Source organism: Canis lupus, chromosome 1 (assembly GCF_011100685.1).
Source record: "Canis lupus familiaris isolate Mischka breed German Shepherd chromosome 1, alternate assembly UU_Cfam_GSD_1.0, whole genome shotgun sequence".
Classification (NCBI taxonomy): domain Eukaryota; kingdom Metazoa; phylum Chordata; class Mammalia; order Carnivora; family Canidae; genus Canis; species Canis lupus.
In genome coordinates this window covers 46,633,136-46,657,269 of record NC_049222.1, presented here as the reverse complement: position 1 = coordinate 46,657,269, position 24,134 = coordinate 46,633,136, and positions in this window count along the sequence as shown.

Here is a 24,134-nt window from a genome sequence, read left to right as displayed (position 1 = left end):
CTGCTTTTGTGCTTACTTTTCTAATTCCTACTATGGTCTTTCCACTCAAAAAGTCCCCTTTAACATTTCTTGTAGGGCTTGTTTAGAGGTCATGAACTCCTTTAATTTTGTTTGTCTGGGAAACTCTATCTCTCCTTCTGTTCTTAACAATAGCCTTGTTGGATAGAGTATTCTTGGCTGCAGGTTTTTTTCTTTCAGTACTTTGTTTTTATTTTTTTTTAATTTATTTTTTATTGGTGTTCAATTTACTAACATACAGAATAACCCCCAGTGCCCATCACCCATTCACTCCCACCCCCCGCCGTTCTCCCCTTCCACCACCCCTAGTTCGTTTCCTAGAGTTAGCAGTCTTTACGTTCTGTCTCCCTTTCTGATATTTCCCACACATTTCTTCTCCCTTCCCTTATATTCCCTTTCACTATTATTTATATTCCCCAAATGAATGAGAACATATAAAGTTTGTCCTTCACCGACTGACTTACTTCACTCAGCATAATACCCTCCAGTTCCATCCACGTTGAAGCAAATGGTGGGTATTTGTCATTTCTAATAGCTTAGTAATATTCCATTGTATACATAAACCACATCTTCTTTATCCATTCATCTTTCGTTGGACACCGAGGCTCCTTCCACAGTTTGGCTATCGTGGCCATTGCTGCTATAAACATCGGGGTGCAGGTGTCCCGGCGTTTCATTGCATTTGTATCTTTGGGGTAAATCCCCAACAGTGCAATTGCTGGGTCGTAGGGCAGGTATATTTTTAACTGTTTGAGGAACCTCCACACAGTTTTCCAGAGTGGCTGCACCAGTTCACATTCCCACCAACAGTGTAAGAGGGTTCCCTTTTTTCCGCATCCTCTCCAACATTTGTTGTTTCCTGCCTTGTTAATTTTCCCCATTCTCACTGGTCTTTCAGTACTTTGAATATATCATTTCCCTTTCTTCTAGCCTGCAAAGTTTCTGCTGAAAATCAGCTGAAAACTTCTGGGGTTTCCTTTGTATATAACTATTTTGTTTTCTCTTGTTGTTTTTAAAATTCTCTCTATATCACTACTTTTTGCCATTTTAATTACTGTGTGCCTTGGTGTGGACCTCCTTGGGTTGGTTTTGTTAGGCGCTTTCTTTGCCTTCTAGATCTGGACTTCTTTTTTTCTTCCCCCCTTTCTTCTTCTTCTGGGATTCCTATAAGTGAATGTTACTGGACTTGAAAATGTTGCTGAGTCTATTTTCATTTATTATTATTTTTTCCTTTCTCCTGTTCAGCTTGATTGCTTTCCATTAATTACACTGTCCCTGGTCCATCCTTTTGCTTCCTCTAGTCTATTATTTACTCCACCTAGTGTATTTTTAATTTCAGTGACTGAGTTTTTCTTCTCTGATTCTTTTTTATGTTTTCTGTCTCTTTGTTAAGGATCTCATTCACTCCACTCTTTTCTCAAGTCCAGTGAATATCTTTATGACCAATACTTTATTTTCTTTTTAAAGAGAGGGAGAGCACATGAATGGGGGTTGAGGGAGGGAGGTGGGAGAAGCTGAGGGAGAGGGAGAGAGACATTCTTAAACAGGCTCCATGCCCAGTGCCGAGCTTGATATGGGGCTTGATTTCACTACCTTGAGATCATGATCTGAGCCAAATCAAGAGCTGGATATCTAACTGAGCCATCCAGGCACCCCCTGACCATTATTTTAAATTCTCTATAAGACATTTTACTTATCTCTGCTTTGCTTTGTTCTCTTGCTGTGGTTTTGTCCTGTTCTTTTACTTGGGACATATTCCTCTGTCTTGTCATTTTGTGACATTTGTGTAACTCTCTGTGTTTGTTTCTCTGTATTAGGAAAGTCAGCTTCATCTCCTACTCTTAAAAGTAGTGGGTTTATGAAGCTCCTGTAGCAGTCTGCAGTGAAGTGTCCCCTGTTCACCAGGACCTGGCACTTCAGGGGTGTCTCCTCTGTGTGTTGTGAGTGCTCTGCTATTGTGGCTGAGCCCCTTTTGCTCTCAGTCCAGTCATCTGCAATGACTCTCCTTGTGTGTTATGGGCAGGGTTTGGTCCCTGTGTTTTAGTCCCCCCAGTTGGGGGACACCTTGGGCTTGAGTCAGACCAGGTGTTTACCAGGGATGCAGTAGTACCAAGCTGCAGGAGAGTGAGGGGGCAGGGTATGCAATGTTGGCAAGGTCTGTTGTTGGGGTGGGGGGAAACCTCAGCTCTGGGTGTGGAGGAGGTGTGTCCACAGGAGAACTCAGCTAACAGTTCAGGGGCAGGGTGCACTGTTAGCTAGTTAGGCAGTGGGTGTTGTGCCACACTAGTTCTTCAATTTCCTTGTCCTTTCATTGATTGAATTTTTCTAGTAATTTTTGATTAGTCCTCCTTGATGAGTCCTATATTCCACTCTCTCCTCAGCTCTGATACTTCTGAAATCTATGCTCTGCCTCTCAGCCTCTCTAATGCTACTTTTGAGTAAAAGTATCTGTAGGGAAAAGTGACTTTCATTCTCTTGGAGGATCTCGGTCTTTCAAGTCCTTACTGCTTTTGTGGTACTCTGGTCCTTTTGAACAGATGTGTCTCATATTTTTTCCACGTTTTCTAGTTATTGATGGGAGATGTAGTCTGAAAAAAACCATTTATTGTAAGAAGATATTACCTGCAAGTGGCATTCTTTAAAATTAGTTTTCACTGTTTTGTTTTTGTTTTTTTTGTTGTTGTTGTTGATGTTTAGTTTTAGGGATTCTGGAATTGATCATTTTGAAATGAAAGCTATTTCTGAATTCTGAGCTATAGCAATCTTAGGTATAAGTGGAGAAATGCTCTCAGTGAAGTTTCGGTGGTCTGTTATTTATTTTAGAAGGTAGTTTTACAGTGCTATGTCTTGGGAAGTTTGCGATCAAATACTAATTTCATAGAAGAAGAAACTGAGGCAAGAACAACTGGAAGCCTGAGGATCAAGTTACACAGGTGTATAAGAGACAAATGAAGACATGAATAGAGTTTGAGTTTGTATGCTCTAATCTTAAGCTAAGAAAATCTTTTTTTTAAAATTTTTATTTATTTATGATAGTCACAGAGAGAGAGAGAGAGAGAGAGAGGCAGAGACATAGGCAGAGGGAGAAGCAGGCTCCATGCACTGGGAGCCCGATGTGGGACTCGATCCTGGGTCTCCAGGATCGCGCCCTGGGCCAAAGGCAGGCGCTAAACCGCTGCTCCACCCAGGGATCCCAAGCTAAGAAAATCTTAAACTTTTTGATATTCTTATAGTATTTTGCTGATATTCATAAATGAGTAAAAGGTTTTAGCCTTTCTCCTCAGCTGGTCATGTATGCTTTTGGCTGAGATTTTGGCTTTCTTATATGCCATCTCTTGCATTGTTTAGGTGACTCTGAATATCTCCACATTTTAGCTCACTGGGGTCATCCTGTGTAAACCTATATGCAGTAGGATAATCAACACCCTTTCAAATATCTGTAGGAATTCCTGAGAGTGGCTTCCATTTTTCCTGGTCACCCTCTCTTCATATTTTAATTTTGCTGAATTCTTCTCTGTTTGGCTCCTGTATTTGTTCTTTCCCCCTTTGTCTCTGCTCTTTTCAGCCGTGACCCTAAAGATGTATGTCCCTTCCTAGCTCTGCTTCAGTGGGGTCATATTAGTAGCTTGGAAATGACCATAATGGGAGTATTTACATCATGGGAATTGGAAAATACTATCTATCAAGGCTTTTATTTCCCAGAAAGCAAGTTGTTAAACATTTACCAGCATACCCAAGCCCTGATCCCGCCATGCAGCATGGTACCATCTAGTCAAGGACAGAGGTAGATTTGGAGTGGAGTGGGGTTGCCTCACCCACTGTGGGCTATCACAGCCAAATTAGGAAAGGAATATTGACTCTTTTTATTCATAAATTTCCTTGGCTATTCCTATTTCCATGATAACTGCCTCATTCATCTTCTGTTCAGGTGCTGGGGGCTTATAAGGATGGTTGGGAAAGAGTAAGAATGGAGTCATTCCTCTTGTGTTTTTTTTTTTCCCCTTCAACCTACAGTTTGCACAACTACAGGGAGCATCATTCAAGACATATGTATTCCACAGCCCATGAATGGAGTCCCCAGCACAGTGCAAGGCAGTGGCATCCAACCTATATTCTGAGCCCTAGTGATGCATCTTCCAGGTCTACCTTATTCTGCAGCACATGGAATTGAGATACAGACCTAACTGAGGGTCAGAAAGTCAATATTTCATAGGAGCAGCAAGTATTAGCCTCAGGGTGCCTGGGCACACTGTCCATGGAGCCAACGAGGAGAGTCAGTGCTGTTCCCACCACTGCCACCAATATGGGAGCTCTATGGGAATTCCCCTAGAGCATCCATAACAGGCTCCCCGCTAGACCAGCATGTGGTGGATGGTGACACTGGGGTTCAACTTCCCATGTCAGCGTGCATGTGCAAATGACTTAAACTTTTATGGTTTTTGTTTTTTAAGCTATAAAATTAGTGCAATGTCAGTTGACTTTTCAAGCAGCCGGGGTCGCTCAGCAGTTTAGTGCCGCCTTCGACCTGCGGCGTGATCCTGGAGACCTGGAATCGAGTCCTGCGTCAGGCTCCCTGCATGGAGCCTGGTTCTCTCTCTGCCTGTGTCTCTGCGCCTCTCTCTCTCTCTTTCTGTCTCTCGTGGATAAATAAATAAAATTTAAAAAAAATCAAGCACACAGTTAAACAGCCACAACAGTACCCATTATTTTGGTTAATCCTTTTTTGTAAAAATATTTTATTTATTTATTTTATTAGAGAGAGAGAGAGAGGAAGCAAATATGAGAGTGTGGTGAGGGGCAGAGGGAGAAGCAGACTGCCTGCTGAGCAGGGAGCCAGATGTGGGGCTCGATCCTGGGATTCTGGGATCATGACCTGAACCAAAGGTAGACGCTTAACTGACTGAGCCACCCAGGTGCCCCTATTTTGGTTAATCTTTATAAGACTCCTATATGGTAATAACAATACAATGATTTCAACTGCTGCCATCAATCGATTGCTTCTTACCTGCCCACTGTCAGGGTGCTTTACACAAATTACCTTCTTTAATTTTTACAAAACTCTGTGGGGTGGGTGAGGGAAACAAAATCTACTGAAACTTTAAAATGATTCATCTAAAGCATCAGAGGAAATGATAGAAACAGGATTTGAATCTAATATAGGAGGCTAACCCCTGCATTCTTAATCACTGTTGCCTCTCAGAAAAAGAAAGATGGGGAAAAATGCACAGTGCTACATTGTTTGCTTCTCAGAGAGGACAGGTGATGAGATTGGCCTCCTGCATGGTCCTCAGTGCTATGGCTGGGGCTGTTGGGTGGGGGCCAGTGTGGATATGGCTGCTTTTCTGCTCAGTCTTCCCTCTTCCCTCAGTAAGTTTTACTGAGACAGGGCCGCAGCTCTCCAGGGAGGGAGGCGCTTCTGGCCAGCTCCAGTTTTAATTGCAGCCCTCCAAGGGGATTAACACCGTGGAATCAGTGTACAGACCAAACCCGGGTGTCACAAAGTAAATATTTCACATTTCATGTTAAATCATATCCTAAAACAAGTGTGAAGAATTGGGATTCAGTGAGAAACACACATTTCAGGGACTGAGATGGGTTTTGACTGGGGTGAAATCCAACCGTCTCTCTGCCCTTCCCCTCCTGTTCATGGGGTGTCTGACCATTCTGTCCCATGAGTGTCAGGGGATGCATCAAACAACAGAGGTGATGAGGTAGTGAGGTGGTCGTGGTGGATGGAGTGCTGTTAGCCACACACACATCCTGGACTCAGGCACATACAGTGGGGTTTGGGGCTTGACAAAAGATACTCTTCTGATTATGCATAAAAATTAACAGAAGAGGAGAGTAGGGCCAGGAATAGTGACAGATGGATGAATGTAGTGTCTATGAGACTAATTCAACATATTTTTACAGTGACAAAGAATTATAGCCCTGGGCGGTTTTCCTTAGATGCTTGCGTTTACAGAGCAGCTAGCCTTATATAGTCTTTCCAAGCAAGGGCGTGAAGGTCTCAGTGGTACTCACATGGCTTGCTTTTATGCTGGGGTTGGCTATTTGGTTTTTATATGAATGGTTATGTGTGTCACATGCGCTATTCTGGGGGTGGTCCTCATGCAGAATGGAATCCCAGGCAGGTCCTGGAAGAGCTTCCCCACCATCTCCTCGTCCTCACATTCCTGGCTGTGAGCTGTGGCCTGTGAAGGTTTCAGACAAAGGCAGGGTTCTGGTGGCACAGGAGAGCCAGGGAGACGGTCTGATGTCTCGGGGAGGGCGGTGAGGAGGAGTGGACACATGACCCCGTTAGCCTGTGAGACAAGCACCCAGGAAAGCTGAGGCCAGCCTTGCAAGAGGATCTGCAGGACTCTCCCAGGCTGGAGGGTACAGCTTATTTTTAGTTGCTGCCTTCTTACATGGCCTCAGTGTTTGCTTATTTAACTAAGGCATTTTTGAGATGTTTTTGTTTTTGCTGTGGGTTTTTTTTTTTTTAAGATTTGTTTAATTTATTAGAGAGAGAGAGAGAGAGAGAGCAAGCACATAGAGGGAGAGGGAGAAGCAGACTCCTCACTGAGCAAGGAGCCCAACGTGAGGCTCAAGCCTAGGACCCCAGGATCGTGACTTGAGACAAAGGCAGATGGTTAACTCATTGAGCCACCCAGGGGTGCCTATAACAGATACTGGTAGAATAACTTCATGGAAAAAATCATTTTTTTTTTTTCCAATCAAGACTTCTGCATAAGGGGTTTCCTTCATGTTGTATGTGCTTGACACATAAATACTTGGTAGCTCTATGAATCATAACTAATGCCCACTGTGTTATGGACTGCCCTGGATGGCACTGGGGTTCCCCTTCCTTGTCACCTAAAGTCAGTTTTCAGTGATAGGGAGGGTGTCTCCCATGAGAGAGAGACTCACCAGGAATTGGGTGCCAGCATTGCTGCCCTACTTCTACCCATAGCGTTTTGTAGAAAATGTGATTCTCATTTACCCCTTGGGTGCAAAGCTCTGCAGAGACCCCCTTAGGCTTATATCAAGGCCCTGTCTATAACAAGTATGGTTTGCCCAGTGGAATTGGGACAGTGGGACCCCCCACTTCCATAGAATAAAAGGTTACATTCCTCCGTGAAGTATGAGATGTGAGTGAGAAGGAAGCCGGCCGTGTTTCTCTTCCATGGCCCCCCCAAGTGAGCGTGGTTCTAAGTTCCAAGGCAGTGGTTCTCAGTGGGGCCCTGACTAGCAGCCTTACACTCCCCCAGACTTGTTAGCAGTGAGCTTCCAGAGTCCTACCTCGCCCTACTGAGCCAGAACCTGTGTTTTTAACATCTAAGGCTACATGATACTATGATATTATTTATTAACTGCTGTTTAGAGGCAGGGCTGGTGTTGATATGGGAGAAGAGAGACTTCTAGATTACTGCTCTTACATGAAATACCAGGACTTTATCACATCACTCCATCCAGCAAGTGCTTTAAATAACCTTTATATTCACATTTCACAATATACTTAATCTGTTTTGTCTGGTCATTGATGAGCAATTCCATTCATTGACAAAAACTTATCGAACCTCTGTTACATACCAGGTCTTGGGCTCAATGGTTAGTGAAACCAGAAAGTATTCTCCTGAGGCTTTGTGAGAGTATATGTAAGCATGTGGTGGTCAGAGGAGGGATGGATATTAAATAAATAATCAGAGAAGTTATAGCTGTGATTAATGCTTTAAGAAGAAGTAGAGGCAGCAATTAAATGACCAAGCAAAGAAAATTAAAATTTAAAATCTGATACACTCTACAAAGGGAGGGGTATGTGGTGGATTGACAGAGGGTCAGGAAAACTTTCCTTAAAGAAGTGACTTTTAAGCTTAGTAGCCATTAACACCAGTGAACACAGGCCTGGTAGTGGGAAGCAAGGGTAGTTTAAGCAGGTGGAAGTAGGGCCTTGGTGCCAGGTTATGGATTTTGGATTTTAATGTAAGAGGAATAAGAAGCTCCACATGTGAGTATTTGCTAGGTAAAAACCTAGCTGTTGCTGTGTAACAAGCAGGTCCAAATAGTTCAGTAGCTTCTAGTAACAAATGTCTGTTTTTTGCTCATCTTGACTCTGGGCCACTGCAGCCTTGCTCCGCAGATCCTCTTCACTGAAAGACCCAGGCTGAAGAAGCAGCCTGATGCTGTGTCCTTCCTCTCTTATGGCAGAGGGAAAAGAACAACGAGGAAACCCCCAACACTCTTAGGACTCCTCACTGTGGCACATGTCACTTCTGATCATGTTCTGTTGGCCAAAGTAAGTCACATATTGTGAGGGGGCAGCGGTAGTTAGGATTAGGTCCCCAATCAAGTGGCCCTGGAAGTAGCTGGGTGCAGCATCACTATGTTAATTGTAATAAGATTTCCACCAACTTTTCTGTATCATTTATAATAATTCCCAATTTTCTTTGAGATATTACTTAAAATTTGCCCCAAGAGTAACTTTGTTGTGGCGATAATCTTTGTGTGATCCTGTTTTTTCTTCTGCTCTTAGGGTACATAGATATTAAAACATCGTTCACAGGTCACAAAGTTTTCCTATTTTTATCTCAGGTTATTTAGGAGAAAAAAAACACACTCTTCCTTTTTCTCCTTTATTGGTACAAATGTTCCTGCTTCACCACTAACTAGAGAACATGCCTCCTTTTCCTTGGTAACGTGCTGGGGTGGGGGCCAAGGGAACTGGTCTGTCAGAATCAGACAGCCCCTCCGCCACTGTGGTGTAGACTTCCCTAACTGAGGCACGGTGTTGACCACTTCCCACACTTTCATGTCAGAATATTGGCAAATGTAGCCAAGGATGATGAGCAGCTGAAATTACAAGAGGTTCTTGGACTGCTGAGACAGATTTTAATCCTTTTAGGATTGGCTAACCTTTTTTGAGTGTTGCTTCATCTTATGCAAATTATTGGAGTTCAGGAACATTCCGTATTTATCACACCAAACAGATGAGTTGGAGCTTCCTTTATTGTTTCCTCCAGGGTTCTAGAGTAAATACGATTTCAGAAAACATGCCATTTGATTTTTAAAACCTATTTTGACTGGACCCTTGGCAAAACCCCTTCTTTGCCCGGTAACACCCTTTATTGAATCCATGATTGGGGTCAGTGAACCAAGGGGTTGTGTCTTGCGAAATGCCACATGTCTCTGCACCTTATGTGAAGTTTGGAAAGGTTCACTCAGGGTGTTTTAGTAAAAATTGAGGTATTCTGTTTCTCACCTGAATGCCATCCAAGAAATGGTTTCTCAGGTTCTTTTAATATACACCAGGAAGTTACTACATTTGGCATTCCATATTACTCCTAAATGTAAGCCCAATGAGTCACAGATATTTGTTCATTGGTTGTGAGCTCCAAGAGACTTGGGACTGCCTTCCCTTTGGTGTTTCTCAAGGCACCTGCCACAGTGATGACACAGACGGGGGCCCAGGAAGGGTTTGTTGGATTAAGTTGCCTAAGCTTTGGTTTGGAAAGTGAGAGAACTCTTCCAAGGACAGCTTCCACCTCCGGGTAGGGGATGAGTGTGACATGAGCCAGTTGAGTTCCATAGTGGAGAGGTTGGGTTCTGAAGTCGTGAAACCCCACTTGGACTGCTGGCTACGGTTTACCAACAGTGTAACCCCGGGGCAGCCATGTCATCCTTCAGCTCTAATTTCATGGATCGTGTATGGGAATCAAATGATGCAATTTGCAAAAGCACCTAGATGATTAATGATAGTCATGTCAATAATGGGGGCCTCATAAAACCCATAATGGGTTTTGTTTATAAAGCACAGGTAGGAATAGTTCACTTGTCACATTAATCCTTAGTCGCCTCAGGATGTGGCTCTTAATTAGCAGTGGACTTTCTTCTGGGAATTGCCACACCAGCACACTTTACCCGGGTAAGGATGCCCAGTGACTGCATCACTTGAATGCTTCACCACACCTCCTACTGTTCAATCAGACTTCTGGCTGAAGCAGAATTTTAAAACCTAAAGGGCTTTGATGCATTTGGTGGCTTATTGTGTTAACTTCAGTTAACACAAGCTGGAATATCTGGCACCCCCACCCCCCACCAGAAAAACAAAAAAACAAAAACCAAAAAGATTTCATTACCTTTGTAACCAGGTCTGTAGAAGCTTTGTGAAGGGGTGGTATAGTCTCTGCAAATGGAAGCCTGTGGAGGTGTGTCTTCGTAGATTGGTTCAGCTTCTCTGTGCCCTCCTGCCTTGGTGTTGCACTTGCATTCCTTGTGTGGGTGGGATGCCCCTCCTACGGGGGGAGCATCTCTCTGTGCAGCAAGTAGAGGGACAGTGGCAAAAGTCTGCTTCCTGCTTGTGGGAAAAACGCAGGTCAAGACAGAGCGACGAGCACTGAGTGCTTCCCGTTCCCTGCTTTCTTTGAGTAACCCTTTGCACACATCATCCTGTAGATCTGATGGGCTTGACTGCCCAGAAGACCAAGTATGGGTCCAAGCTCTGCAAAGGGCAGGTGCCCGCAAGTAACTGGAGGCTCAGAGTCCTCATCAGAAGGGGGAGGGTCTGGACTGCCCACTAGTGTTCTTCTGGGAATCAGCTATAATAATGAAAGCACTGGAATATTATTCAGCCCTGAAAAGGAGGAAATCCTCACACATGCTACAATATGTCAGAAACCTGGGGATATTTATAAGTGGAATAAGCCGTACCCAAAAGGACAATATTGTATGATTCTCCTTATATGAGATACCTAGAATAGGTAAATCCATAGGGACAGAAAATAGGATGGTGAGAGCCAGGGGCTGGGGAGTTACCAGTACAAGGGGACAGAATTTCAGTTTGGGAAGACAAAAAAAGTTCTGGGAGATGGATGGTGGTGAGGGCTGTACAGTATCCTATAATACTTAATGCTACTGAAAAGGCCACTTAAAAATAGTTAAAATGGTAAATTTCATGTATGTCTTACCACAATCCAAAAAGTTACAAAAAGGAAATATAAACATTGCAAGGCATGGCACAAACTTATAAGAAGAAATGTCTCTCCTCTTTGCACAGTAATTCATAAGGGAGGGCAGCAGGAGAGAGGGAGTGGGGCTCATGGGTTGCATCCCCCGGCTCTGATGGGGGTTGTGGTGTGTTGCTTGTGGCATGGAGACCTCTCGGAGCCTCACGTGTCCTCACCTGTAAAATGAGGGGTGCATTCCCAAAGGCCTTCGACTCCCGGCCCTACCTCCACAACACCCCAATTCCAAAATTTCCTTGTTTTGATCCAACTTCCTTCTTTCAAATAATTTAATTTTCACTTGTTTTTAGAAACACGTGGGAGCAAAGCCTGATGTCTGATAATTATCTTACCTTAAAAAACAAAAACAAAAACGCAAAACAAAAACCAAGAAGCCAAGCAACACCTAGATGTCTACAGATACTGGGAAGCACCCTTTCCCGGGGAGGAGCAAGGCCCTGGAGGGGGCAGGCTGCGCTGCTCTGCGGCGCCCTCTGGCGGCCGCTCTCCGTCACGGTCACCGTCCGCGGAGGGCTCTCGGGGCTCGAGCCTTGGGCGGGGTGGGGACACTCGCCGGAGGAAAAGATTTACTCCGACAAACGTGTGTCTGATGCTTCAGGTAGAGACATGAAAAATGACATCTTTCTACTCGGGAAGGCTCTCTATCAGTGGCCAGTGATGAAGATAACCAGAAAAAAGTGGCCCATTCATTATATTTATGTTGTGTGATATTACACCACAGAGAGTAAAGTCAATGAGAAGAATAAGTAATTGAAACAAGCATTTTTTTTCCCTTGGCAGAAATTCACTCATTAGCAATATACCTTTTTACAAAGGGAGATTAGATAAATTAGAGATTAAAGAAAGTGGAGCAGATGTTTTTCCTCTGATAAGCATCATTCTATAAGAAAACGCCAGAGACTTAGAACCAGTGCAGAAAGCAAGATGCACTCTTGCTGGTAGGGAGGGAGGGGAGGGAGGGAGGGAGGGAGGGAGGGAGGGAGGGAGGGAGGGAGGGAGGGAGGGAGGGAGGGAGGGAGGGAGGGAGGGAGGAGGGAGGGAGGGGTGGAGGGAGGGAGGGAGGGAGGGAGGGAGGGAGGGATGGAGGGAGGGAGGGAGTAAGGAGGAAGGGAAGGGAAGGGAAGGGAAGGAAGGGAAGGGAAGGGTAAGGGAAGGGAAGGGAAGGGAAGGGAAAGGACAGGAAAGGAAAGGAAAGGGAAAGGAAAGGAAAGGAACAGGAAAAGGAAAGGAAAGGAAAGGAAAGGAAAGGAAAGGAAGGAAAGGAACGGAAAGGAAAGGAAGGAAAGGAAAGGAAAGGAAAGGAAATGAAAGGAAGGACAGAAAGGAAAGGAAAGGAAATGAAAGGAAAGGAAAGGAAAGGAAAGGACAAGAAAGGAAAGGAAAGGAAAGGGAAAGGAAACGGAAAGGAAAGTAAGTAAGGCAAGGGACTTCACTTATCAGTTAAATTAATTACCTTCCCTTCCCTTCCCTTCCCTTCCCTTCCCTTCCCTTCCCTTCCCTTCCCTTCCCTTCCTTTTCTTTTCTTTTCTTTTCTTTTCTTTCTTCTGACACAGTTTTAGGAGGAAAAAAAAGTACTAGGTGGGAGGGAGAGCTGACCCAGCTCAGGGCCACACTCAGCCCTCTGACACGCCCATAGCGATTTAACTAATAAAGGTAACTTCCATCTTGTGAGCACCTGCTGGGTGCTCTGTGAGCTCTGTGCTGGGTGTTTTGTGGACTTTATCTTTAATCCCTCCGATCATAGCAGTGTGGCAGCTCCCAGTACCTCCATTTTACAGGTGGGAAAGGATATTGTGGCTCTGAGAGCGAGAATAGGTTGGTCAAGATGATGGAGAGCTTATCCCCACCAGCAGCAGCATCATCACCTGGGAGCTTGTTAGAAATGCAAATTCTTGGCTCCACCTCCCACGTACTGAGTGAGTTGTGGGGTGAAGCAGTCTGTGCTTTGATAAGCCCTCCGGGTGATGCTAAAGTTTGAGAACCACTGAGCCAGAGCCCTGGTTCTCAACCCTCCCTGGGCATCCCAATCCTCTGGGAAGCTTAAAGATCCAAACCACAGATGCCTGAATCCCAACCCCAGGAGTCTTCAATTTAATTGATCCAGGCTGGGGCCCAGGTAGTTCTAACGTGCAGCCAGGAGTCAGAAGCAGGGGGAAGAGGGAGAGAAAGTGCATGGTGGGCATTGGGTTTGGGTTTGTCTCTTCTTGTCCTGTCTTGTCTTCAGACGTCTGCTCATTAACCACCCTACTGGCTGCGCCAGAGCCTGCCTCGATGGTGGACAGAACGTGGAAGTCATCCCTCTGGCTGTATCTAGAAGGCAGAGTGCCTGGGAATCCCACATGGCCCTGGCCCTGTGTGTGCCCCAAGACCAGGTGATGTAGCAGGCATGGGACTGGCTCAGGAATGGGCCTTCCATCCACTTTTAGCCACGTGGCTTGACCAGAACTGGCTGTGGGGCTTCTGGGAGATTGGATTTTTCTCTAAGAGTGAACTACAGAAAGAGACCACAGGCTAATGGTCTGTCTGCTTCCCCTGAACTTGGTTGTGCCTGGAGGGGAGCCTGCCCTCTGTACCTTCTTGGTCCACGATGAACCCACCTGGGCACCGCAGGGAGGTACGATGGGAAGAACCCATCCCCCTTGAACAGAGCAGAGGAGAACCCCGAGACCACTCTGTCTCTGGGCTGGGTTAGAAACCCAGCTCAAGCAGGCTGCCACAGGCACCCGAAAGCATTCTAGCTGACATGCCACCTACCTAAATCCCACCCACCTTTCACGGCTGTCATCCAAACCCTGCTGCTTCTGTCAAGGTTTCCTGAATTGAAAGAACTCCAGCTCAGTTATGATCTCCCAGACATCTTGCTTGTTCCCCTCTTCTGCTACGTAGCATGTTCAGTTTTGTGATGCAGTTATTTCCATGCGTGTCATCTTTCTCTGTAGGATTTTGAGACCCTTGTCAACTTTGGAATTTGTCACACTGCCTAGGATGCGGTCTGGTGAGGCTTGGGTATTCTCAGTGATCAATAACTTGTTATTACATAATGAACAAACCAAGGGGTGTGGAGATGGATCAGAAACTGGAGTAGAATCTCAAGATGTCAGGTCTGGAAGAGGCTTTCAAGAGGTGAGTGAGGAACTGGAGTCCCCAGAAGTGACTCCCAGGGTCAGGTCAGTGTCTAGAAGGCAAGGATTGGATGTCTCTGGAGTCAGGATTCCCACAACAAGATTGGCTCCTAATGCTGTTACTCCTTGCTTAGAGTCTTGCTTTTCTGGAGCTGTAGTGTTGGTTTGATTCATTTTGTCTCTAACTTGACACAGGGAGGTGGCCTTGCATGTATGAACCTTTTCATTCTTTTGCTCACCTTTTCAGTTCCTCCCTCCAGGTAGGAGGGAAGATCCACATCCTCCAGCAATGAAAGGCTGCTAATGGGGCCCATGTAGATGGCAGATTCACAGAGAGAACTGTGAATGTGTGGTGGGGAATGAATGAAATAGTGATGATATTATTTATTCAGCTGTTTTTTTTGCTATTCATTTCTCAAGTCAACAAATGTTTATTGAGTATCTATTGTGTACCAGATAGTTCAGATTGGTTCAGTTTAATGAACCAATGGGAAATGAAAATACTATTGTTTACAAAGTTTTGCTAAAGGGAAAATGTTTCTATAGAAGCACTGAGGAAAGGGTCTTAATCCAGTGTTGGGGAGGGGTGTCCATTAGAGCACCCTGGGGGAAGTGGTGAGTGCTACCAAGGACTGAGGGATGGGTGGGGCAGGAACCCAGGAGGTCCTAGCAGCTCAGTGTCATGGAGCATGCTGGTGGCAATGCAGATGGGGAGGTGAGTAGAGGCAAGGTATCCCACCCACAAGTTTGGATTTTATCCTGAGAGCACGGAGAGTCACCCAAGGAGTTAGAATTAGAGCTATCCAAGGAGTGACACACTAGGTTTTACAAGGAGATTTGCATTTAAATTTGGAAATGGGAAGCTACAAGCAGAAAGGACTGTGAACCTCCATGAATCCATCACCCAGTTTTCAACATGGATCATCTCGTGGTCAACTGTGTTTTCTCTTCTCCCCCTCACTCTCCCATTCCCTGTCTGAGATTGTTGTGAAGCAAGCCCCAGACATCATATCATTTCTATTGTAAACATTTTCACATGTATCTCTGAAAAGGAAGGACTACCTTGAAAAAAACAACCGTAATATCGTAATTCCTAAATAACACCAATGGATCCAGTTAGTTCTTTAGTTCCCCCTGATTTTCATATATATGAACAAGTTATATATATCTTACAGTTTATTCAAATCAGGATCTAGTAAGGTCCATACACTACAGTTTAGTGGACGTATTTGCAAATCTCTTGTAATCTTCATCTTCTACTCCTTCATTCTCTTATGCTCCTTCATCTCTCTCTCTTTCCTTCTTTCTTTATATTTCCACGTGGCCTTTCCCACAGTTTAGATACACTGATTGCTTCCTGGTGGTGTCATTTAACATGTTCATCTGTCTCCTATAGTCCTGTGTGGTGGGGAATGGATGAAATTTAAGCATGACTCTTGGGGTGAATGAACCTCACAGGTGGTATCTTGGTTCATGGCGCTCTGGTTGCACCAGTAATATTTTTCAGGGTGCCCCTCTGCCAAAAGAATACTTAACAGTTCGGAGGATTAAGTAGTTATATGAATATATATATATATTTTTTTCTTTGACAGAATGTGTACCTGGTGGGGGAGGGGCAGAAGACGAGGGAGAGAGAAGTTTTAAAAAATATTTTATGTTAGAGAGTGAGCATACACAGTGCAGAGGGAGAGGGAGAGAGAATCCCAAGCAGACTCCACACTGAGCGTAGAGCCTGACACAGGGCTCAATCCTAGGACCCTGAGATCACAGCCTGAGCTGAAACCACAAGTCAGACACCTAACCAACTGTACCATCCAGATGCCCTGGGACAGAGAGAATCTTAAGCAGACTCCACACCCGGTTATAGAGCCTGATGTGTGGCTCTATCTCACAACCGTGAGATCATGACCTGAGCTGAAATCAAAAGTCAGATGCTTAAACAATGGAGCCACCCAGGCTTCCCCCCAAGTAGTCATATTTTTAAATATCTTAGTAAGTATTTACGTTCTAAGAGAGCTTGGTGGCTTCTTGGAAACTACTATGCATAAATCAAAAAATATTTCCATTGCATTTGTAGCCACAATTTCTTGCTAGTTGGGCATGGAATAGCTTTTCACACCTTGGATCATATTGGACACTGCCACCCTCGTTTCCTTTTTTGTATTGATTTTTGCAAGGTTTTACTTTTTTTTTTTTGTGGTAAAATATACATAACAGAAAACTTACCATTGTAACTATTTTTTAAGTGTACAATTTAGTGGCACTAAGTACATTCACAGTGTTGTGCAGCCAGTACCATCACTCATTTCCAGAGTTTTTTCATCATCCCAAACCGAAACTCTGTGCCTATTAGACACTAATTGACATTAAACACTAATGCCCCATCCTCCCCCTCCTCAGCTCCTGGAAACCACCATTTTATTTTCTGACTACTCTAGGTACCTCATAAAAGTGGAATCATACAAAATTTATTCTTTGATGTTTGGCTTTCTTTCCCCCCCTAGCATCACACTTTCAAGATTTGTCTATGTGGCAGCATGTATTGATACTTAATTCCTTATTAAGACTGAATGATATTCCACTGCCTGTGAAGACCATGTTTTGTTCATCCATACCTCTGTTGATGGACATTTGGGTTGTTGCCACCTGTTGGCTGTTGTGAATGGTGCTTCTGTGAACCTTGGTGTGCATGCTTCAGCTGAGTCCCTGCTTTCATGTCCTTTGGGTGTATAACAAGGGGCTTACTTTTGTCCCAGCAATCTGGGAAGCCCAGCTTCACAAAGATATTATGTCATTGAAAGGTATATAGCATGATCTAATGAGGGAAGTGGGAACGGCCTCGGGCTCATAGTTTGCACAGTGCTTGACAGACAAGTTGTGCTTTCTTTCCTTCAAAAATTTAAAATCTGGGGCAGCTGTGTGAGTTGAAGGCAGTGCTTAAGCCACATTTTGGGTTGGAAATCGCAGGTGTGAGGTTTACATTTGAAAAGACTGACTCTGAGGGGTTGAGAAGGCTGGGGACTCAGCTGTCAGTGAACGGAGGCGGTGAGGGAGAGCTGGATTTGAGTGGTGTTGAGTGAATGGGGTGACTGTTAGTGAAGTTAGTGTTCATTAGTAGGGAGACCTTTTACAGAGTCATCAAGGCCTGGCATTCACGGAGAAGCATTGTGTGGTAGCCACCTTTTGTCTTTAAACAGCCATGGGGGATTCCATCTCCAGCTGGAGGCCATGGATGGGGTGACCTCTATCACAGGCTTGCATAGTCCTTGGATACAGCTTAAATCTTTTTATCATTTCAGGGTACTTCATGGATACATAAGTCTGTCCAGTCACCCTGTTCTTGCTTTTGCTTTGCTTTAGTTTGGATCTTCTACCTGGAAAAGAAGAGGAGAGGCAAGTTGAGAATTGCTGATGCCAGACTTCGATTTGAAGATGGAGATCCTGACTCTGTTAGAATCCTTTTGTTCACCAGATTGATAGAATTAAAATTCCTTTTCTCATCATAGATTTGGTGAGGAAAAAGAATCCAGTGATGATATCTATCCAATGACGATACACGGAAGCATTTGGGCTGATACTTCTCTTCTTGTTCCAAGAATTGTGTATAACTGCCAGTTACTTCTGAAGACACTGTTAACAAAGTTTCAAGTGATCTCAGAGGTGACTCTGCTAGAACTTGGGTGATCATCCCATGTGATAGGATCAGTCCCTGGTTAAAGTCACCTGTTGGCTTTATCCAGAAGCTGTTTTTTGAAAGCCATGCTGTTTTCTGTTGTATTAAGGGGCTCTGCACAGCCAGGAGGAGGCTAGACCCAGCATTATCACTTGTGTGAATTATACCCTCTGTCCTCATCTGTGAAATGGGGCAGTGATACCTACATGACCACCTGGAAGGAGTGGTTGCCAGTCTCCCTGAGATCACCCTTGAGGAGCAGCTTTACAAAGCATCAAGGGCCAATTAAGAAACAACCTAAATCAGGAATCTGTGGACCACAGCAGGCCGTAAACTGTGGAAACTCAAGACATCAGATGCCCAGCCATAGGTGGCAGCTGGTGATGTTTCCTCACAGCCCTGGGTTCTCACAGCTCTGGTGTGAGTAGAGTTAGTGCTGGTGCTGTCGTGTTTGAGAGTCAACACATCCCTATACTGCATCAGCCACAAAGAGAGGCATTTAGGTTGGACCATTCCACAATATTTATAGAGCACCTCCTAGGAGCAGGGCATTGTTCTGTTTTCTGCCAACACCAGAACAAATAGAGATTATTTCTGTTCATGGGGGCTTATAGTGAGGGAGAGAAAGACATAAAAAAACCCCAATGGTAACAGCAAATAACCCCACACTAATAAATAGGTGACTAAGAGCATGACAAATGCCACAAGGAAGAGCTGAAGGGTGTGAGGAGAGATTGAACAGGAGGGAAGGACTCTGAGGAGGTTGTCCCTGGGCTGAGACTTGCAGGTAATGATGTGGGCTGGGTGGGATCCCTAGGGGAGGGGAGGAGGTAGGGAGGACAGGACGCTGTCCAGGTCATTGGTGGATGCAGCCGAACTACTGCTTCCTGGGGGCATAGCATTGTGCTAGTTTCCTAGGGCCACGAGCCAGGTGGCTTTGACAATAGAAATATATGTAGTTTCTTTTCTGGAGTCTGGAAGTCTAAAATCAAGGTGTCAGCTGGACTGTGCTCCCTCTGAAGTCTCTCGGGGAGCATCCTCCTTCCCTCTTCCGTCTCCTGGTGGCCCCAGGTGTTTTGTGGCTGCTGGTGACATCATTCTTATCTTGCCTCTGTCTTCACATGTGGTTTTCCCTAAGTCTCTGTATCTTCACATGGCCACCTTCTTTTGAGGACATCAGTCTCATTGATGTCCACTCTACTCCAGGAAGACCTCATTTTTACTAATTACATCTGCCATAAGCCTCTTTCCAAATAAGGCCACGTTTGGAGGCCCTGGGGGTTAGGACTTTAAAGTATCTTTCTGGGAGACAGAGTTCAGCCTGCAACAGGCGTGCTACCTTTTTTTTTTTTTTTTTTTAATTTATTTTTTATTGGTGTTCAATTTACTAACATACAGAATAACCCCCAGTGCCCGTCACCCATTCACTCCCACCCCCCGCCCTCCTCCCCTTCTACCACCCCTAGTTCGTTTCCCAGAGTTAGCAGTCTTTACGTTCTGTCTCCCTTTCTGATATTTCCCACACATTTCTTCCCCCTTCCCTTATATTCCCTTTCACTATTATTTATATTCCCCAAATGAATGAGAACATATAATGTTTGTCCTTCTCCGACTGACTTACTTCACTCAGCATAATACCCTCCAGTTCCATCCACATGGAAGCAAATGGTGGGTATTTGTGATTTCTAATGGCTGAGTAATATTCCATTGTATACACAGACCACATCTTCTTTATCCATTCATCTTTCGTTGGACACCGAGGCTCCTTCCACAGTTTGGCTATCGTGGCCATTGCTGCTATAAACATCGGGGTGCAGGTGTCCTGGCGTTTCACTGCATCTGTATCTTTGGGGTAAATCCCCAACAGTGCAATTGCTGGGTCATAGGGCAGGTATATTTTTAACTGTTTGAGGAACCTCCACGCAGTTTTCCAGAGTGGCTGCACCAGTTCACATTCCCACCAACAGTGTATGAGGGTTCCCTTTGCTCCGCATCCTCTCCAACATTTGTTGTTTCCTGCCTTGTTAATTTTCCCCATTCTCACTGGTGTGAGGTGGTATCTCATTGTGGTTTTGATTTGTATTTCCCTGATGGCAAGTGATGCAGAGCATTTTCTCATATGCATGTTGGCCATGTCTATGTCTTCCTCTGTGAGATTTCTGTTCATGTCTTTTGCCCATTTCATGATTGGATTGTTTGTTTCTTTGGTGTTGAGTTTAATAAGTTCTTTATAGATCTTGGAAACTAGCCCTTTATCTGATAGGTCATTTGCAAATATCTTCTCCCATTCTGTAGGTTGTCTTTGAGTTTTGTTGACTGTATCCTTTGCTGTGCAAAAGCTTCTTATCTTGATGAAGTCCCAATAGTTCATTTTTGCTTTTGTTTCTTTTGCCTTCGTGGATGTATCTTGCAAGAAGTTACTATGGCCGAGTTCACAGGTGTGCTACCTTTGAGCTGCTCGTAGACCTCTCTGTGGAGACAGGCAGCTGAAATTCAGAGACGGGACCTGGATTTAGATACAAGATGAAAATGGAGGAGATCCTCTAGGGAGAGAATGTTGGGAAGAAAACAGAAGGCCCTGCGCTCAGACCTGAGGTCCTGCAGAGGCCAAGAAATTTGCAAAGAAGACTGAAAAAGGGTTTTAAAAAAAGAGATTTATTTTTCAGTGAGAGAGCAAAGGGAGGGGCAGAAAGAGATAATCCCAAGCAGATGCCCTACTGAGCACAGAGCCCTATGCCGGGCTCGATATCATGATCCTGACATCAAGACATGAGCCAAAATCAAGAGTCAGAGGTTCAAATGACTGAGCTACTCAGGGGCCCCTGAAAAGGAATTTATGTGTGTTGAATCTTGTTTTCTTTTATAAACTAGACAGTTTCCTGTCTGAGACTTGCCAGGTCTTAAGAATTCAGGATTTTTAGAGGCTAAATATATGTTACTAATTAATGTTACTCATAATTAATGATTAATGCAATTTGGGCTCCTGCTACTTAAAAAAACTTTGATTAATCCTTTTGCAAAGTAAACACTCCTTTTCTAATGAGAGGAGTTAACCACTTAACATATTATTTGTTGAGTTGATAATCCCATCTATCAGTTGTACCCACTGAAGCCTCTCTTGCTGGATTCACTCCTGGAAGGTACTGAAGGATACGATCATCCCAAAGCAGCCGATAACCGAGATGCACGCTGGGGTGAAAACAGACAGTTGTACACAGGCCACAACTAGTGGGCGAATGACCATGATGTCTGCCTAGTAGGTGGAACCTCCTTCGAAATGAAATAATGTGATTGTTCAGTATTGTGGTTGAGGTTGAGTGGGATGATAAGGAGGATAGGGTATGGGGATCAGTGTGTCTAGTACATCTCGTATGTTCTCTTGGGAAAGGTGTTAGTAACATCCCCATGCTATGAGTGAGGAAATGGAAGCTCTGAGATGAAGTGATTTCCCTGAGTTCACACAGCACAGCTAGGATTTGTTTTTTTCTTTCCCGAAGTATGCCTTCAATGTAGTCTTATCTGACCAGTAAAGGAATCTTGCCAGGGCCTGCCCCAGTCATATTTGTGAGGCACAATGGCTAATTGGGTTGTAGAATAAAGCAGCAGACTTACCTACAGAAGGATAGGGCAGCTGTCCAGGCCTTATGAATCATCTGGGGGACCTTGGATTTTTTATCTGAAACATAGGCCAGGCATACCACTGAGCCTATTGATTCAAAATCCCACTGAGGGTGGGAGAGATTTTTATCAGGGAAAATGCCCCCAGGAGGTTTAGATGTGCAATCTTTTTCTAAATGAGGATGGTCTCTGTTGGCCCTTAGATGTGACAATGTTGGTTGAATTGACCCTGGCTTTGGTGTTGCTGGAGGGCCTGGTGAGTTCTCAGATCATGTGAAGCTTTAATCTCAAGCTAGAATTAATTGTAAACCAGGAAGCCTTGACTTCCTGTGTGGAAGAAGCATGTGACCCTGGGTGAGTAGCAAGGCAGTTCGTTCTAGCTGAATGTTTGGTTGACCTAGCAGAACTGGAGGTCCTTGAGGAGAGAAGTTGGAGAGGCCTGGGACTGAATCCCAGCTCTACTGGCTGGCCATGGCTTTGGGTGAATTATTTAACATCTTTGGGGGTCATTCTCCATTTCTAAAAATGGGAATATCCCCCTCAGAAGGTTGATGATAACCTCATTATTACAAAATAATGAACCTCCATTATGAAATGGTAGAGAGCATATTGTACTGCCTTGCTAGGGTGACCAACCCATGCTGTGTGCCTGGGAAATTTCTGGTTTAAACCTAGAAGTCCCTTGCTGTGGGAAACTCTTTGGTCCTAGCCAAACTGAACAGTTGGTCACTCTGTACTTGGCACAATTTAGATGCTCAACCAAAAGGGTGAATAACTTCTGTTGTCGCCTTCCCTTAAGCCATATCTCATTAGTATGCCTACCTGTGAAGCCAGCATTTCCATGAGGCAAAGCAAAGGAAGTCTTCTGTGTCCCTTGAGACACTGTTGAAAGGGCGACTCTGTAAATTCTACCCATGCCCTAGACCAGGTTTTGTCTGAACCTCCTTGTGACATGGGTCCTGCATTTGCAAAATTACCCATCAGAGCTGAAGTGCAAATGGTGTGCATGGAATATTATACAGCTTACAGTCTTTGGGGGGAGGCGAGTGACCTTATCAGGTAGACCAGCCAGGTGGTTACTTCTCAGTTTATGGGTGAATAGGGCAAGGCACAAAGCTTCTAGAATCTAAATCCTCTGGGTAACAGGAGCTGAGGCAGGTTAACAATGCCCCTAGGAAAGATTCCTAGTTCTGTGTACGGAAATACTGAGCTACCCATGAGCAATCTATATACAGAACTAAGCTCCTGAAATTGTGCTAAATTATTTGATTTAAATACTGGTCTATCTAGGGATGAAGACCTAGGCAATGTAGATTTCCATTAATAATGAATGATTCGCTGTATTCTAATCCTGTTAAGCATACAGCTCCTCTGCAAATGTATTAGTGGCAGTGTGTGTTTGTGAATTAAGCCCTTGGTGTATCAGGTTTATGAGCCTAATTGTCTATTCAAAAGGCTATCACTTTATCACGTCATGAAAATTAAAAAGGTCCCTTTTGTTGGAGTGTTTTGTTAATCCTCCGAACAGTATTTTCTCTTTCTTTCTCATTTTCTTTTTATTGAGCTTTATTAGGATTTAAATGCAACTGAAGCAAATCCTGCCATTCTACTGAAATTGATTATTAAAATAACACCGATAATTATACACAGGTATCAGACAATAACCCATATGGTGTGCTGGCAGGGGGGTTGGAGCATTGCCCCCCTCAGATTATGCTAAGGAAGCTACGGGGCACTAAAAATAGGAGACCAATACAATATATCTCTGAAATGGGTTAAAGATTTAGTGGCTGTTCTACCTCAAGGAAGTTTGACTGATTTCTCCTAAAATTATCCTCTGGATCCCAAAATGACATCTGGCGAGAAGGTATGAACCATTTATTTGGCGATATCTTAATATCAGGCACTTATTTGGTTGGCAGGGCTCTCCTATTTAGCTTCTTCATATATTTTCTTCCAACTATGTCTTTTTCTTTTTTGAAAGAGAAAGATCCTTTCAGATAAAAAAAAGATTTTGGTGCCTGGTTTCAGTCGCAAAATAGAACTCAGGGGAAAGTTTTAGCTTAAATTCTGCTTGGCTGCATCTGAACACCAAAAGCATGCATCTGTCTTTTTTGAAAGTTAAAAAATAACCTTTTCTTTTGGTATGTGTTTAGAAGACTCAAAAGTATCTTTGTTTTTAAACTTCAACTAAGGACTTGTAACTGCTTTGTTTGAAGAAATTTGCTTTTGAAAAACAAAGTTTGGGGAGTTGACAGAGTGCAGGCTCAGCGCCCTGCCTCTCTCCCTGTCACCTCTGTGGGGATGTCAAGGGATTCAATGTCTACGTGTTCCCAGCAGTGGACCAAGGGACAGAGGACCACTTGAATACAGAGCACGCAAAAGGATGACCCATGAGATTTACCTAGGGAGTGTTAGGGCTGGTTTTTCAAACAGGTGAATGCTCTTCTTTTCAAAGATAATTTCAAAGGCACCCATGTTGGGAGACTGGACATGTCTTCCAATTAAGTTCCCAATAGAGTTAGAATCCTACACTGTAGAGATTGAGGGGACTGTCCAGGGCACAGTCGGTCTGGACACAAGATACAGATGTCTTTATGGGGTGATAGCTTTTTTTTTCCTTAGAAAATTGATTTAGTGTTTGAAAATTGCCCAATGCTAGTCAGAATCAAAATGGATACAGAAAATGGCTTCCAGAAG